Below are 14,820 nucleotides of genomic sequence, written 5' to 3' on the forward strand. Positions count from 1 at the left end.
AGAGCTTGTTACGTGCAAGAACAGCTGAACACACACATATCACTGTAACAGAGGTTTCAGGCAGAGAAACGAAACTAAACAATATCCATAAAGCAATTCTCCACTAGTTTAGGTGTCACATAACAGTGACAGCTTCTAGAGCCTGTGCAGGAGACAGCTGAGTAGGAGAAGCAGACTTTGTGACAAGCTTGATCTTCAGAGGAAAAGGTAAACACAATCATGTATATTGTATATTCCATTTACAGTTACACATTTATTAATCCACAATTTCTTAAAATAAAGATAACATCAGACCATATAATAATATTTGACTTGCTTAAATGGATTCTGTCTCTCTTTGGCCTTTATTTTTGATAGAGTTTTAATTGTTAATGTTAAAAAGTATAAGAGATCTGACACTTGTATTTTATTTATTTCCTTTTTGTGAGTGGCATTTATAGACCATGATAATGTGCAGTTGATTGTATGAAGATATTTCAGCAGCATTGATACTCTGTGTACTGATGAGATATGCGTGAGGACGGAGTAGCAGAAATCGATATATACTCTGTATTGTTTATATCATCAGTTGGCTGTGTTGTACCTCAATTATCAGCTTGTAAGATATATAGTTTGAGGGTCCTATTAAGTTTCTTCTTCTTCTAAATGGTAAGGGCGCCCATATACTCATCTAGGTCAAAGAAAGGATTGCAATTACAATTTACAATTTTTCGCCATAGTGCCCCTTAAAGAGAACCTGAACTGAAAATAGAAAGTCACAACAACCATACACAGGTCATACTTACCTCCCGTGTAGTATACTACTCAATCTCTTTCTCCTCTCATGTGTCCTATTTGTCCACCGTGAGCAATGGATTTCTCTGTCCTCCATTCAGAAAATGGCCATTTCCCCATAACAGCTTCCTGGTCAGCACACTGTTAAACTGTAATATCACCCACTTGAGCCATAGGGAAACATGGACATTACCTTGCACATTCAGTTGTAGCTGACAGCTGGTGATATATAACTGACAGCAACTGGTATATTTCAGTTCTGACAACATATTGTCAGAACTGGAAGGGATCACTGTAAGAAGAAAATGGTGAGCTTCTTAGAGGAATGAACAGTGAGGTTAGTATGTAATATTCATTTGCAGCTACGTCATGTGTTTATTTTTAAATAATTTTCCTAACTTCAGATTCCCTTTAAAGTCTATTTTGCTTATCATATCAGGTTATACATGCAGTCCGAGAGAGCAACATTAACTCAGCACCATTGCTGACTCATACTTCACGTATTAACTGATATTGCCACAAGGACTGTGAGAAAAAAATGTGCTGCAACGGACTTTGTAAATATTTCAAAGAACAAATATGTCTATTACTGTGGTTTGGGGCAGAGAAATGAAACTAATATTGGATAACACACCTCTTCATGGCCCTGATGCACTCAGCCTTTGTCGTAGTTTATCTCTCCTTATCTATTACCTGATTCAATTAAAAATGAGAAAAAAATCTCCCTGGACTTAAAGAAAACCTGAACTGAAAATTAAAAGTCAAAATAAGCATACACAAGTCATACTTTTCTTCCATGTAGTCTACTCCTCAGTGTCTTTCTCCTGTCCCGCGTCCTATTTGTACACTGTGATCAAGGGAATTTTCCGTCCTCCATTTTGAAAATGGCCATTACCCATAACAGCTTTCTGGTCAGCACACTGTTAAAGTGAACCTAAAGTAAAATGAAAAAAACGAGATTTACTCACCTGGGGCTTCCCTCAGCCCCCTGCAGCCGATCGGTGCCCTCGCAGCCCCACTCAGATGCTCCTGCACCCGCCGGCGAACACTTCTGGTTCGACCGTCACCGGCTGACAGGCATGGGAACGCGAGTGATTCTTTGCGTTCCCAGCCTGTATATCGCCCCCTATGCTGCTATTGCGGCCTCCTGCCCGCAATAGCAGCATAGGGGGCGATATACAGGCTGGGAACGCGAAGAATCACTCGCGTTCCCATGCCTGTCGGCCGGTGATGGCCAAACCGGAAGTGTTCGCCGGCGGGTGCAGGAGCATCTGGGCGGGGCTGCGAGGGCACCGATCGGCTGCAGAGGGCTGAGGGGAGCCCCAGGTGAGTAAATCTCGTTTTTTTCATTTGACTTTAGGTTCACTTTAAACTGTAACATCGCCCACTTGAGCTATAGGGAAACATGGACATTACCGGGTACATCAGTTTTCCTCTCAGCTATAACTGACAGCAACTGATATTTTACTGACAGCAACTGATATATTTCAGATCTGACAAAATGTTGTCAGAACTGGAAGGGATTATTATCAGAAGAAAATGCTGAGCTTCTGAGAGGAACTGATGGCAAGGTAACTATGCAATGTTCATTTAAAGTTACCTCATGTGTTTATTTTAAATATTTTTACTCAGTACAGGTTCTTAAAAACCATAACACAGCTTTGCACCAGACTTGTGTTTCTGGCCATGGGCCATTCATTTCCTGTGCTAACGCCAGGGATTTACAGCTCAGGAGTCTATAGGCCATAAGCTCTGGCACCTTAAACTCCACCCCTTTACACAGGCCACACCCCTCACATCATGCCCCCTTTTTATCATTAATTAAAACCAAACAAGGTAATGCAGATATTACCAAAGACAAGTGCAGATATTACCAACAACATGTAGAATGTATCAAATATGGACTGATATTTCCAAGAACAAATTTATGATACAAATCACAAGGACATGAATAAAAATTGTGATAAAGATTTTTTTAATCACAAGCAGGTAGTAATAAGTAAAGTCTAGTGATAGGAAGGTGCTGGTAGGCTATATGGATAATCCATAATTTTGCATATTGAAAGTGTATCAATCAAAATCAGCTGCAACGACATTTGATTGGTCCAATTTTAATCTGTTGTTGGAGGGGTGGTCAATGACATTGGGGTACACCTGTATACAGTAGTTTTTCCCCAAACACCATCAATCAATGATCATTTCAGGTGAAAAAGAATTAAAAGCACAGATAGCTTTAGGGGGTCTATATCACTACTTTGCATGGGGGAAATCCAATTCAGACAGCTTATAACTACTTACTAGAGATGATGCGAACGGTTCGCCTGCGAACGGTTCCAGGCGAACTTTGGGGGTTCGCGTTCGCCTGCACCAGGCAAACTTTTGCGGAAGTTCGATTCGCCCCATAATGCACTATGAGGGTCAACTTTGACCCTCTGCATCACAGTCAGCAGGCACATTGTAGCCATTCAGGCTACACTAAGCCCTGGAGCCCCACCCCCCCCTTATATAAGGCAGGCTGCGGCGGCCATTAGCCTCACTCGTGTGCCTGCTAGAGACAGACTAGGGACAGCTGCTGCAGACTTGTTCTTCTAGGGACAGATTAGTTAGGTTCTTGGCTGCTTAGCTTGCTCCTGGCTGATTATTATTGCTTTTATAGCACCCCTCAACAGCTCTTTTCAGAGCTCATCCTGTACTTTTTTTTTCTGTGTGTCAAACTGACACTTTTGTTACATGCACAGCTTTGCTAATTGATAGTGTGTGTGCCACTGCCTGCAGCCTAGCACATTCAGTGACTACCTGTGTGTGTGACAGGGAGCTGCACATTGTACTACCCAGTACTGCATATACCCAGTACCTGTTGTGTTTACTTAACCCACCTCATCACTGCATATACCTAGCTTTGTGTTGAGTGAACCCAGCTCACTGCATCTAACTACCTGTTGTGTTGAGTGAACCCACCTCACTGCATCTAAGTATCTTTACTGTTCAGTGAACCCAGCTCACTGCATCTTACTACCTGTTGTGTTCAGTGAACCCAGCTCACTGCATCTTACTACCTGTTGTGTTCAGTGAACCCACCTCACTGCATCTAAGTACCTTTACTGTTCAGTGAACCCAGCTCACTGCATCTAACTACCTGTTGTGTTCAGTGAATCCACCTCACTGCATCTAAGTACCTTTACTGTTCAGTGAACCCAGCTCACTGCATCTTACTACCTGTTGTGTTCAGTGAACCCAGCTCACTGCATCTTAGTACCTGTTGTGTTCAGTGAACCCACCTCACTGCATCTAAGTACTTTACTGTTCAGTGAACCCAGCTCACTGCATCTAACTACCTGTTGTGTTCAGTGAATCCACCTCACTGCATCTAAGTACCTTTACTGTTCAGTGAACCCACCTTACTGCATCTAACTACCTGTTGTGTTGAGTGAACCCACCTCACTGCATCTAAGTACCTTTACTGTTCAGTGAACCCAGCTCACTGCATCTAACTACCTGTTGTGTTCAGTGAACCCACCTCACTGCATCTAAGTACCTTTACTGTTCAGTGAACCCAGCTCACTGCATCCAACTACCTGTTGTGTTGAGTGAACCCACCTCACTGCATCTAAGTACCTTTACTGTTCAGTGAACCCACCTCACTGCATCTAACTACCTGTTGTGTTGAGTGAACCCACCACACTGCATCTAAGTACCTTTAATGTTCAGTGAACCCAGCTCACTGCATCTTACTACCTGTTGTGTTCAGTGAACCCAGCTCACTGCATCTTACTACCTGTTGTGTTCAGTGAACCCACCTCACTGCATCTAAGTACCTTTACTGTTCAGTGAACCCAGATCACTGCATCTAACTACCTGTTGTGTTGAGTGAACCCACCTCACTGCATCTAAGTACCTTTACTGTTCAGTGAACCCAGCTCACTGCATCCAACTACCTGTTGTGTTGAGTAAACCCACCTCACTGCATCTAAGTACCTTTACTGTTCAGTGAACCCAGCTCACTGCATCTTACTACCTGTTGTGTTGAGTGAACCCACCTCACTGCATCTAACTACCTGTTGTGTTGAGTGAACCCACCTCACTGCATCTAAGTACCTTTACTGTTCAGTGAACCCAGCTCACTGCATCTTACTACCTGTTGTGTTCAGTGAACCCAGCTCACTGCATCTAACTACCTGTTGTGTTCAGTGAACCCACCTCACTGCATCTAAGTACCTTTACTGTTCAGTGAACCCAGCTCACTGCATCCAACTACCTGTTGTGTTGAGTGAACCCACCTCACTGCATCTAAGTACCTTTACTGTTCAGTGAACCCACCTCACTGCATCTAACTACCTGTTGTGTTGAGTGAACCCACCTCACTGCATCTAAGTACCTTTACTGTTCAGTGAACCCAGCTCACTGCATCCAACTACCTGTTGTGTTGAGTGAACCCACCTCACTGCATCTAAGTACCTTTACTGTTCAGTGAACCCACCTCACTGCATCTTACTACCTGTTGTGTTGAGTGAACCCACCTCACTGCATCTAAGTACCTTTACTGTTCAGTGAAACCAGCTCACTGCATCTAACTACCTGTTGTGTTCAGTGAACCCACCTCACTGCATCTAAGTACCTTTACTGTTCAGTGAACCCAGCTCACTGCATCCAACTACCTGTTGTGTTGAGTGAACCCACCTCACTGCATCTAACTACCTGTTGTGTTGAGTGAACCCACCTCACTGCATTTAAGTACCTTTACTGTTCAGTGAACCCAGCTCACTGCATCCAACTACCTGTTGTGTTGAGTGGACCCACCTCACTGCATCTAAGTACCTTTACTGTTCAGTGAACCCAGCTCACTGCATCTTACTACCGGTTGTGTTCAGTGAACCCAGATCACTGCATCTAACTACCTGTTGTGTTGAGTGAACCCACCTCACTGCATCTAAGTACCTTTACTGTTCAGTGAACCCAGCTCACTGCATCTTACTACCTGTTGTGTTCAGTGAACCCAGCTCACTGCATACAACTACCTGTTGTGTTGAGTAAACCCACCTCACTGCAACTAAGTACCTTTACTGTTCAGTGAACCCAGCTCACTGCATCTTACTACCTGTTGTGTTCAGTGAACCCAGCTCACTGCATCTAACTACCTGTTGTGTTGAGTGAACCCACCTCACTGCATCTAAGTACCTTTACTGTTCAGTGAACCCAGCTCACTGCATCTTACTACCTGTTGTGTTGAGTAAACCCACCTCACTGCATCTAAGTACCTTTACTGTTCAGTGAACCAAGCTCACTGCATCTAAATACCTGTTGTGTTGAGTGAACCCACCTCACTGCATCTAAGTACCTTTACTGTTCAGTGAACCCAGCTCACTGCATCTAACTACCTGTTGTGTTGAGTGAATCCACCTCACTGCATCTAAGTACCTTTACTGTTCAGTGAACCCAGCTCACTGCATCTAACTACCTGTTGTGTTGAATGAACCCACCTCACTGCATATACCTAGCATCCCCCCAAGATGGACAAAATGGACAAACCAGGTAGAGGAAGAGGTAGAGGCAGACCCAGAGGTAGGCCACCAGGCACCGGCAGGTCTGTGCGAGGTGGTGTTGCTGTGATTTCGTGCGGACCTGGCCCAAAATACAGTGCTCAGAAGAAGGCACGTGCCATCACTTCCCAAGATCAGGACGTGCTTGACTATTTAACACAGAACACCTCATCTCCCGCAGCCACCAGCGCTACAACAAGCACCACATCCTCTGCATTTGACACTTCGCAGGAGTTATTTGGTGGTGGTGGTGAAATCACTGATTCACAGCCACTACTGCAACAAGAAGAAGAAGGCACAGGTACACCACCTCATACGTCTGAGTTAGGTGGCGATAGTATGGACGTAACGTGTGAGGAGGGGGATGATGAACCACCTGAAGTTGGTGCAGTTGAGGAGGTGTCTGAGGAAAGCAAAGCTGGGCAGGAGGATTATAATGACGATTATACGGATGCCACGTATGTTCCCGGTAGAGGAGATGACCAGGGGATAGTTCATCGGGGGAGTCAGAGAGGAGTAGAAGGAGATGACTCCTTGATAGCAGCAGAGGGAGCTTGTCCTCATAAACAGCTGGGGGCAGTGTCCGGCGCCATGAATCACCAGCTATGGACAGCCAGCCAACATGCCCTTCAACGTCAGCTGCTGATGCCACCGTAGCGCCATCACCCCAGGGGGGCTCAGCGGTTTGGAAATTTTTTAACATGTGTGTCTCAGATTGGAGCTGTTAGGAATTCACCTAGAGGTTCCCGCAATGCGACCACTCATGATGAGAGTTGCGTCGGAACCTCCACTTCCGCATGTCAACGGCCATCCTCCGCTGGTGATGTGTGCACTGGGGATCGCTCTGCGCATACTGGTGGGCGGTTTTTTCGCTCCTCTCGACCACAGTATGGTCTGAGGCGGCGACAGAGGTAGTGTCAGCTGACAGTTTAGTCAACTGACATGGGTTTTAATAAATATATAAAATATGAATACTGTCCCTGGCTGGATTTGAACCCTGGCCTCTCACGCCAGAGGCGATGACTTTGACCAAGATGCTATAGCTAATATACAGCCAGGAGGTTTTGTTAGTCAGCTGAGTAGTTACCCAACTGACATGTATTGCTACCTGTGTCAGCTGATCTCTTCAGCTGACACTTAAACAGGATTATTGCCTGCGTGTGATTGGCTGCTGTGTGCATGTGGTCGACCACTGATTGGTTGCATGAAGTATTTAAACCTGCTGAGTGCTTCCTGTGATTGCCCGTGATAGCTTTGGCTGTGTGCTTTTGCTGGGTGTGATTTACTGCTTATTGATTACCTGTGAACCGACCTCTGCCTGGAATCTGACTACGCTTTGCCTGCTGCCTGAACCGACCTTCTGCCTGATCCCTGACTATTCTCTGATCTCCGCCTGGACCGACCTAGGATTACCTGACCTTGATTTTGCCTGCTCCTTGTGTACCTCGATACTTCTGATTGTACGTGTATGACCTCGGATTGTTACTGGACTCTGCTTATCTCCTGTTAGGTTCTGGTGAGTTACATAGTTCACTCTACGTTCAGCTCCTATACCTTGCACCTATAAGGCCTGGGTGTAACCGAAGTCGGGCAGGTGTTGTTTCCTCACCTCCCGTTCAAGCGGGGACGCGCCACATAGGGTGAAGAAGGTGGGGATAGATTGGGGCATAGGAGCTGAGCTGTGAACTGATAACTGGCCAAGCCTGACATTACATTATCACGGGCCCACTTACCCCAATATTTTACAAAGATGGATGGTAACGGGGAACGTTCCCAGATGGAGATCCTATGTGAACTTGTCTCTCGACTTCGGATTTCAGTCGAGGATGTTCAAAGGAGCTATTCACAAATCCAGGAGCAGTTACGCAATCCAGCAGCTCCCTCAACTTCTGCTCCGCCTGCTGCTCCAGTATGTATTCCTATCGAAAACTCAGTTCCTGCTCCTGTTCCAGTGGACCAAGCTGTGTCTCTTGCTCCTGAGCCTAAACTTCCTTTGCCAGAAAGATTTGCGGGAGATAGAACCAAGTTTAGACTGTTTCGCAGTGCTTGTTATTTGCATTTTTCACTTCTACCCAGAACTTACGCTAGTGAAAATATTCGTGTTGAAGCTGTTATATCCTTGTTACAAGGGGAACCGCAGGCTTGGGCACTACGATTGGTGGATCAGCAGCATCCAGCCCTCTCTAGTACTGCGAGTCTTTTTGAAGCACTGGCTGAACTGTATGAGGATACAAGTAAAGGGGCCGCAGCAGAGATGGCCCTGCAGTCACTCCGTCAGGGTAGACGCCCTGTGGAGGAGTACGTTACGGAATTCCGACAATGGTCAGGGGATACAGCATGGTGTGATGCAGCTCTGAAGCACCAATTCAGACGTGGTCTTTCTGAACAACTGAAAGATGAGCTTGCCAGGGTCGGGATTCCAGACACACTTAAAGATCTCATCAAATTATCTATTCAGATAGATCGACGCCTTAGGGAGAGACGTCAGGAGAAGTCTTCTTCCTTCCGTCCTCTTTGGTCCACTTCAGTTCCAGTACTGCCACCTCCTGGTTCTCCTCCAAAACCATCTGGGTTAGATGATCCAGAACCCATGCAGTTGGGGGCTTCTAAGTTATCTGTTGCTGAAAAAACTAGAAGACGCTCTATGGGTCTTTGTCTGTACTGTGGAGCTTCAGGTCATATGGTTCGCTCCTGCCCTGTAAAGCAGCCGGAAAACTCCAGCGCCTAGGTGAGATCGAGGAAACTCACCTAGGCGGTCAGGTATCTCCTCATAAGAATCGTTTATTATTACCTTGCAATATTATCTGGAGTGACAATTCTTTTGATGGTCAGGCTTTTGTGGATAGTGGGGCAGCAGGTAATTTCATGGACCTCACTACCGCACAAAGCCTAGGTATTCCTGCTTTACCATTGTCTGAAGAAATTTGTGTCACAGCTATTGATGACTCTCCTTTGGTGTTGAGCCAACCTATAACTGTCACACCTGAAGTCCTGTTAAAAATTGGTGTTTGTCACTGTGAAAAGATTAAGTTTTTCTTGCTTGATTTACCTTCCACCCCAGTCGTATTAGGTCTTCCTTGGTTACGCTTGCATAATCCAACATTTGATTGGCAGTCGGCTCAACTCACATCATGGTCTAATACTTGTTTTAAAAACTGTATTAGTTTGCTTCCTTTACGTGGTACTGAGGTTAAAGCCAATCAATTGCCTGTATGTTACCAAGAATTTTCAGATGTATTTTCTCCACAGGAGGCTGACAAACTTCCCCCTCATAGACCATATGATTGCCCTATTGAGTTATTACCTGGTACCATACCTCCTCGGGGTAGGTTGTTTCACCTTTCAGGTCCTGAGAAAGAGGCTATGAGGGATTACATAAAAGAGAATCTTGAGAAGGGTTTTATTAGACCTTCTTCCTCTCCTGCCGGGGCGGGGTTTTTCTTTGTGGAGAAAAAAGATGGGGGACTCAGACCATGCATTGATTATAGAGGGTTAAACAAGATCACAGTGAAGAATCGTTACCCTCTCCCACTCATTGACGATCTCTTTACTCAGGTGTCTGGAGCTCGAGTTTTCACTAAATTAGATTTGCGCGGAGCTTATAACCTCATCCGCATCCGGCAGGGAGATGAATGGAAGACTGCATTTAACACTCACGAGGGTCATTATGAATACCTAGTCATGCCATTCGGTCTTTGTAATGCCCCAGCGGTCTTCCAAGATTTTGTTAATGACATCTTTCGAGATTTCCTAGGGAAATTTGTTGTTATTTATTTGGATGACATTTTAATATTTTCAGCCTCTGTTTCTGAACATCGTACTCATGTCAAAATAATTTTACAAAAATTACGTGAAAATCGTCTATATGCTAAATTGCAAAAGTGTATCTTTGAGACCCGACAGGTTTCCTTTTTAGGTTATGTTATCTCTGACTCTGGATTGTCCATGGATCCCTCCAAGTTATCTGCAGTTCTAGAGTGGCCACAACCTCAGGATCTCAAAGCACTTCAAAGGTTTCTGGGGTTCGCTAATTTTTATAGAAAATTCATTAAAGATTTTTCTATTAAAGTAGCACCATTGACTGACCTTACAAAAAAAGATGCTGACCCTTCTCAGTGGTCTTTACAAGCAATCAAAGCCTTTAAGGATTTAAAACAGGCCTTCTGCACTGCGCCTGTTTTGATCCATCCTGACATCCAATACCCATTTGTTGTTGAAGTTGATGCTTCTGAGCGAGGGGTGGGGGCAGTGCTTTCTCAGTATGCAGGCAAACCGGAAAGATTGCATCCTTGTGCTTTCTTTTCCAAGAAATTCTCTTCTGCTGAACAGAATTATGATATTGGCAACAGAGAATTACTGGCAGTCAAATGGGCATTCGAAGAATGGAGACATTGGTTGGAAGGAGCTTCTCACCCAGTCACTGTATACACCGACCATAAAAATTTGGAGTATATAGAAAATGCCAAAAGACTGAATCCTCGTCAAGCACGTTGGGCTTTATTTTTCTCACGGTTTAATTTCATTATAACTTACAAGCCAGGCTCAAAGAACACCAAAGCTGATGCTTTATCTCGTAATTTTGAAGTCCATTCTTCCAAGGTAGAAGCTCCTGAACCAATCCTCCCTTCCCAATATATTGTTGCAGCCTTGTCTAGGTCCACCTTGTCAGAGGATTTATCCAGTCTCTTGAAAACTTTTCAAGATGACCCACCACCGGGGCAGCCAGCCCATACCTTATTTGTTCCACCACAATTTAGACTGCAGGTTTTACAACAATTCCATGAGTCTAAAAGTGTTGGTCATCCTGGTCAAAAGAAGACCCTGGAGTTGTTATCACGTCTTGTCTGGTGGCCCTCAATGATAAATGATGCTAAGGCATTTGTAAAAGCTTGTACTGTATGTGCCCGCAGTAAAGCTCCCAGATCGGCTCCTAGTGGATCTTTACTCCCGCTTCCCATCCCCAGTAAACCTTGGACGGATTTATCTATGGATTTCATAGTAGATTTACCTCGGTCCCAAGGTTTTACGGTAATCTGGGTAGTGATAGACCGGTTTAGTAAGATGGCTCACTTTGTACCCTTAGTCAAATTGCCTTCGGCCAAAGAATTAGCTGAGTTGTTCATTAAACATGTCTTTTGTTTACATGGTATACCTGAAACCATTGTCTCTGACAGAGGGGTACAATTTGTGGCTCAGTTCTGGCCTTGTTTCTGTGCCAGGATGGGCATTTCTCTGTCTTTCTCTTCTGGGTTTCATCCAGAATCTAATGGCCAAACTGAGAGGACTAACCAGACCCTTGAGCAATATTTACGTTGTTATGTTTCTGAGAATCAGGAGGAATGGGCTGATTACATTTCATTTGCGGAATTTGCATTCAATAATCTGGTTAGCTCCTCCACCGGTTTGTCACCATTTCAAGTGGTTACTGGTTGTCACCCTAAATTTGCATCATTGTCTGGGTCATCATCTAATTTCCCTGTTTTGGAAGAATGGTTGAATTATATGTCATCCATATGGAATAAAGTTAAAGAAAATTTGGAAATCGCTAGTAAAAAACAAAAAGATTTTGCTGACCGGCATAGGTCACCTGAACCTGAATTTATTCCGGGAGATCTAGTTTGGATTTCCACTAAGAATATTCCTTTACGTCAACATTCTTCCAAGCTGGGTCCCAGATTTATTGGTCCATATCCTATCCTTGAAAAAATTAATAGAGTGACTTACAAAGTGTGTTTACCGCAGTCTCTGAGAATAGTCAACTCTTTTCATGTGTCGTTGTTGAAATCTGCCAGTGATGCCATTTCCTCCTCTTCCCCACCTCCACCCATTGAGGTAGATGGTAGTCCTGAATATGAAGTAGAACGTATTCTGGATTCTCGTAAAGTTAGGAATTCCCTTCAATACCTTATTGACTGGAAAGGGTATGGACCAGAGGAGAGATGCTGGATACCTGCTCGTCAAGTTCATGCTGATGATTTGGTTAAAGATTTTCATTCTAAGAATCCAGATAAACCAGGTGTTGAGTGTTCGGAGCCCACTCCTCAGAGGGGGGGTACTGTTAGGAATTCACCTAGAGGTTCCCGCAATGCGACCACTCATGATGAGAGTTGCGTCGGAACCTCCACTTCCGCATGTCAACGGCCATCCTCCGCTGGTGATGTGTGCACTGGGGATCGCTCTGCGCATACTGGTGGGCGGTTTTTTCGCTCCTCTCGACCACAGTATGGTCTGAGGCGGCGACAGAGGTAGTGTCAGCTGACAGTTTAGTCAACTGACATGGGTTTTAATAAATATATAAAATATGAATACTGTCCCTGGCTGGATTTGAACCCTGGCCTCTCACGCCAGAGGCGATGACTTTGACCAGTATGCTATAGCTAATATACAGCCAGGAGGTTTTGTTAGTCAGCTGAGTAGTTACCCAACTGACATGTATTGCTACCTGTGTCAGCTGATCTCTTCAGCTGACACTTAAACAGGATTATTGCCTGTGTGTGATTGGCTGCTGTGTGCATGTGGTCGACCACTGATTGGTTGCATGAAGTATTTAAACCTGCTGAGTGCTTCCTGTGATTGCCCGTGATAGCTTTGGCTGTGTGCTTTTGCTGGGTGTGATTTACTGCTTATTGATTACCTGTGAACCGACCTCTGCCTGGAATCTGACTACGCTTTGCCTGCTGCCTGAACCGACCTTCTGCCTGATCCCTGACTATTCTCTGATCTCCGCCTGGACCGACCTAGGATTACCTGACCTTGATTTTGCCTGCTCCTTGTGTACCTCGATACTTCTGATTGTACGTGTATGACCTCGGATTGTTACTGGACTCTGCTTATCTCCTGTTAGGTTCTGGTGAGTTACATAGTTCACTCTACGTTCAGCTCCTATACCTTGCACCTATAAGGCCTGGGTGTAACCGAAGTCGGGCAGGTGTTGTTTCCTCACCTCCCGTTCAAGCGGGGACGCGCCACATAGGGTGAAGAAGGTGGGGATAGATTGGGGCATAGGAGCTGAGCTGTGAACTGATAACTGGCCAAGCCTGACATTACAGGAGCAAAGCCATCTGTTGTCTCTGCCAGCAAAAATTGAGCCGTGGAAAGGCCAACTCTCACGTAGGGACACGTGCCTTACAAAGGCACCTGGAGAGAAGGCACAAACAGCTATGGCAAGAACACCTGAGGAAAAGCAGCACACAAAAGACAAGCCACCCTCCTTCTCCTCTTCCTACTTCAGGTGCATCGTCTTCATCCGCTTTCTCCCTTGCACATTCACAGCCACCCTCCTCCACACCGCCTCTTCCCTTCAGCGGTTCCTTCTCCTCTGCCCACAGCAGTACCCAGCTGTCCGTGAAGGAAGTATTTGAGCGTAAGAAGCAAATGTCTGCCAGTCACCCTCTTGCCCGGCGTCTGACAGCTGGAGTGGCGGAACTATTAGCTCGCCAGCTATTACTATACAAGCTGGTGGAGTCGGAGGCTTTTCGAAAGTTTGTGGCCATTGGTACACCGCAGTGGAAGATACCAGGCTGCAATTATTTTTCACAAAAGGCCATGCCCAAACTGTACCGTGCAGTTGAGAGGCAAGTGGTGTCATCTATTGCTAAGAGCGTTGGGTCAAGGGTCCACCTGACCACGGATGCCTGGTCTGCCAAGCACGGGCAGGGCCACTACATTACATACACAGCCCATTGGGTCAACCTGGTGACTGATGGCAGCAAGCAGGGAGTACGTGGCTGCGCAGCGGACCGACTTGTCACACCTCCACGGCTTGCAGGCAGGCCTCTAGCCACCTCCTCTTCACCTGCTACCACCTCTTCTCTGTCGTCATCCTCCTCCTCCTCCTTGGCTGGTGCCGCGATCTCCTCTCCAGCTACACAGCCCCAGCACCCCAGGGCCTATGCAGCATGCCAGGTACGACGGTGTCACGCAGTGTTAGACATGTCTTGCCTGAAAGCGGAGAGTCACACTGGAGCAGCTCTCCTGGCTGCTTTTAACAGGTGGAGCAATGGCTGACCCCGGACAAGCTTGAGATCGGCAACGTGGTGTATGACAACGGCAGCAATCTCATTTCTGCGTGGAATTTGGGAAAGCTGACACACATAGCCAGCATGGCACATGTGCTGAATCTGGTCGTGTAAAGATTTGTGTCCAAGTACCCAGGCTTAGAGGACGTCCTGAAGCAGGCCAGGAAGTTGTGTGGGCATTTCAGGTGCTCTTACCAGGCCATGGCACGCTTTGCGGACATTCAGCGTAGAAACAACTTGCCGGTGAGATGCCTGATTTGCGATAGCCCGACTCGCTGGAATTCCACCCGGCTGATGTTCTCTCGCCTGCTAGACCAGGAGAAAGCCGTCACCCAGTACCTGTATAATTACAGTACAAGGACACAACTGGACACTGATGCGAAATGCATGCATGGTCATGGAGCCCTTTGAGGAGGTGACCAAACTGGTGAGTCGCGCTGAGAGCACCATCAGCGACTTGATCCCCTACGCCTACTTCCTGGAGCGTGCCG

The 14,820-nt window shown here is 45.9% G+C and overlaps 1 protein-coding gene across 2 annotated transcripts in view; it reads left to right on the plus strand.

Moving 5' to 3' along the window:
- Positions 1-2,301: 2,301 nt before the first annotated feature.
- Positions 2,302-14,820, plus strand: part of LOC137569288 (probable ATP-dependent RNA helicase DDX60) — a 573,444-nt gene continuing 560,925 nt past the window's right edge. For both annotated transcript variants that reach the window (XM_068278827.1, XM_068278828.1), the window contains exon 1: positions 2,302-2,345. The gene's annotated coding sequence lies outside the window, so the exon portion shown is untranslated. The remainder of the gene's footprint in view (positions 2,346-14,820) is intronic.

This window comes from Hyperolius riggenbachi, chromosome 1 (genome assembly GCF_040937935.1).
Source record: "Hyperolius riggenbachi isolate aHypRig1 chromosome 1, aHypRig1.pri, whole genome shotgun sequence".
NCBI classification, from domain to species: Eukaryota; Metazoa; Chordata; class Amphibia; order Anura; family Hyperoliidae; genus Hyperolius; species Hyperolius riggenbachi.